Source organism: Cyprinodon variegatus, unplaced genomic scaffold, assembly GCF_000732505.1.
Source record: "Cyprinodon variegatus isolate N-32 unplaced genomic scaffold, C_variegatus-1.0 Scaffold694, whole genome shotgun sequence".
Lineage (NCBI taxonomy): Eukaryota > Metazoa > Chordata > Actinopteri > Cyprinodontiformes > Cyprinodontidae > Cyprinodon > Cyprinodon variegatus.
Genome location: NW_015151147.1, coordinates 158541 through 161899, shown reverse-complemented (window position 1 = coordinate 161899; position 3359 = coordinate 158541). Strand labels below are relative to the sequence as shown.

The 3359-nt window shown below is 36.9% G+C and overlaps 2 protein-coding genes across 3 annotated transcripts in view; one reads left to right on the top strand and one right to left on the bottom strand.

The window, feature by feature from the left end:
* Nucleotides 1-3359, bottom strand: part of LOC107097417 (cadherin-23-like) — a 131667-nt gene that overhangs the window by 90554 nt on the left and 37754 nt on the right. The window lies entirely within an intron of this gene.
* The window catches only part of LOC107097419 (chromosome unknown open reading frame, human C10orf54), a 48030-nt gene that overhangs the window by 27681 nt on the left and 16990 nt on the right, over nucleotides 1-3359 (top strand). The gene's annotated exons all lie outside the window — the stretch shown is intronic.

The following is a 3359-nucleotide window of genomic DNA, read 5'->3' as shown; positions in this document are numbered from 1 at the left end:
GTTCAGTTTGCTTTCCATTTACACATGATAAGTTATCTCGGTTACTGAGCTCGGACCGGTCTCTGCACGGTTTTTCAAGGGTAGTGTAAATGGGGTAAATGTGTTGAACTCAAGGCTTCAGGAAGCTTCCTGGATGGGAAGCGAAAACGTCTTAAAACTTGGAAGCCTGCTCCATTGTGAAAATGCGTTGCCCCCGAAGGCGGCAACCAGAGTGACAGGCCCTCTACCTCTCTATGGGTTCTTCATCGACTTTTTTTAGGCTCAAGCCACTGAATCTCCACTAGATTTAATTCCAGGCTCTGACTTGACGAGACCAAAATGTTTTGTAGATGAGAATTTATAGAGATACCTAAAAAAATCACGACCAGACATTCTCCATGTTTGATTTTCTCCCAGTGAACAGAAATTTCTGTTGTCTTTATTATGGAGACATCAAACAACCTCTCCATAGATGCATGGCCCAACACAGAAGAGCGCCCTCCTCTGGACAGGACTGTGTGGTACATCTACACCTTATGGACAAAAGACATTGTTTTGAGGACCAAAATGTTATCATTTTGGATAAAGAAAATAGGTGGTTGGAGAGGGGCGTGAAGGAAGCCATCTGTGATAAGAATCAAAAACCAACCTTAAACAAAGGGGATGAAGTCAGATTTAAGCTTTCAAAAACCTACAATGCAGCAATTGAGTTGATCCCTTCCTGCTATCATCCCAACCCCTTACAGGGGAATAGAGGACCTCGCCCCCCCTTTCAGAGACATAGACAGGTATGGGGCATTGTAGGCTAACAAAAGAAGCAAAAAGACCCCCATTCCAAAGGTGTGGGTGCGTTTGTCCGTTTCATTTTGCATGTTCTCTAAGCAAAAACAAGGCTTTGTTGGGCTCTGTATAAAGCCTCAAACTCAACGCTATTTCTAACATTTTGAATTGAAAAAGCTTCCTGGATGGGAAGCGAAACGTCTTCAAACTTGGAAACAAAGTCCAATGGATTGTTTTTTTTTAACTTTTATGGAACAAGTACATGTCTAAATCATCTACTTTGCCTTGGACCAGTTCTACATAGATAATGGCATCTTTTGTCAAAGCAAAGCAGCCTTGGACCGTCATACTAAGCGCTCTGTAGTGACGTTCTTCTCAAATGCTGTTAGTGTTAGTCCAGATGTAACATGGTGTACATTTCCCAAAAAGTTAAATTTTTTCCCCAACAGTCCAAAGGATATTGTTATTAAGATGTTTTTGGTAAATGTTGACAGAACTTTTTTGGTTCTTTTGAGTCAGCAGTGGTTTAGGCCTTTGGTTCCTCCCTGAGACTACTTTCCCCACTCTCTCTCTCTCTTTATTGTCAAATCATGAATCCAGACCTTAACTGAGGTAAAAGAGGCCTGCAGAACTTTAGATGTTGTGTAATTATGGTCAGCTGACCACGCCTTGGAATGGTCACCGTCTATGAATAATGTCTTACTGTGGTTCAATGGGATCCTGAAGTCTTAGTGTGTAACCCCTTTGAGAGGGAGAGATGTCAAAAGACCTTGTTTCTCATCTGTTTTTGTGTTTCCTGTATGTTCGTGGATCGTTTTTTATAAAGTGTGGTGTGATGTGTTGCATATTTTTCAGAACAGGGGTCCCCAGACTTTTTCATGTTGCAGCCGTTAGCTTCTGGCCCCTTTAGCAACAGAACAGGAAATGCTACAAAATATGAAGAAAAAAAAAGGAAAATATTTCTTACTTTTATCCTTATCCATTAATAAGAATTGTTTAACAACAAAAAATACCTTTATCTTAAATAATTAGACAGAATATCTAAGTTCAGTTTTAAGTCCTCAGTTTTAACTCTTGAGAAATAAGTCGTAATATTATGAGAATAAAGTCATAAAATTAGGAGAATAAAGTCGCAATGAGAATAGTTATAAAATTATAAGGAGAAAGCCGTAAAATTACTAGAATAAAGTCATAACTTTTTGAGAATAAAGTCATAAAATTACGAGAATAAAGTCGTAACATTACGAAAATTAACTTGGACAACTTTAAATGACACAGAGTGTATACAAAACGAAATTTCGTTTAGTACAGCTTTCCAGACAGTAAATAAACATTTCCATTCCCTAAAATGCAGCAGTGTTCAAATGTAATAAAGTCGTAACTTTACGAGAATAAAGTCATAAAACTACGAGGATAAAGTGTCGTAATGTTACTTTATTCTCGAAATGAAAAAACAAATAAAAAATCTCTACCCTGGCGCTAATGCTCCGTCGTAGAAAATGTCTGACGGTCGTAAGAGGGAAAAGTGTCTACGATGTGAATGAGAAGAAAAGAAAGGCCTCAGAAGAGGCAGATATATCCCAGAATGCTTTGCGCGGAGAGTTCTCTGCACAAAGCATTATGGGATTTCCTGTCACAGCGGCCTGCTGTCGTCATAGGCTATCGCTTCCCGACAACAGCGACTAATAACAAAGATGGCGCAGGCACCGCGTGGTGGTGGAGGAGGAGTAACGTGACCAATGAAGCAAAAAGTAGTGATCATCTGTCCGAACGGTCAGTTAACTGAGCTGTACAGTGGAAAAAATTTAAATCTAGATAAGTCATTATTTCATAAAATAAGTGCATTTGTTCTTGAATTTAGAAGGTAAAAGACATATTTTGCCAATGAAGCAAGAGAATTTACATTTAAAATAAGAAAATACAATTACATTGTCTTATTTCAAGTGCATTTTATCTAAATACCTTATTTTAAGAGTAAAAATACTCATTCAATTGGCAAATCATCTTATTTACCTACTTAAATTAAGGGTAAATTAACTTAATTTGAGAAATTTTTACTTATTTGTAGATCTTTTTTCCAGTGTATGTGAACACGGTAAGCTTGTACACTGGAAAAACGATCTAGAAATAAGTGGAAAATTTCTTAAATCAAGTGTATTTACCCTTAATTTGAATAGGTAAATGAGAAGATTTGCCAATGGAATCAGTATTTTTACTCTTACAATAAGATAATTAGATAATATGCACGTGAAATAAGAATATGCAACTGAGTTTTCTTATTTTAACTGCAAATTGTCTTGTTCCATTGGCAAGATGTCTCTTTTACCTCCTCAATCAACAACAAATGCACTTATTTTAAGAAAAACTGACTTATCTAGAGCTCGATTTTTTTTCCAGTGTACGAGCTATGAGATCAGCCCATTTTAAAAAGGGCGTGCACTAGAAAAAAATGGGCTTGTATGCTTCTTGCATGCGTATTTTTTTTTTTTTAACCTGGCGGGTCTTTTAAAAAATCCTCCACAAAACCTTTCATATGATATAGTGTGATGAGCTATATTTTTAAATCTCTTTAGAAAATATCCATGTTATAATAATTTTAA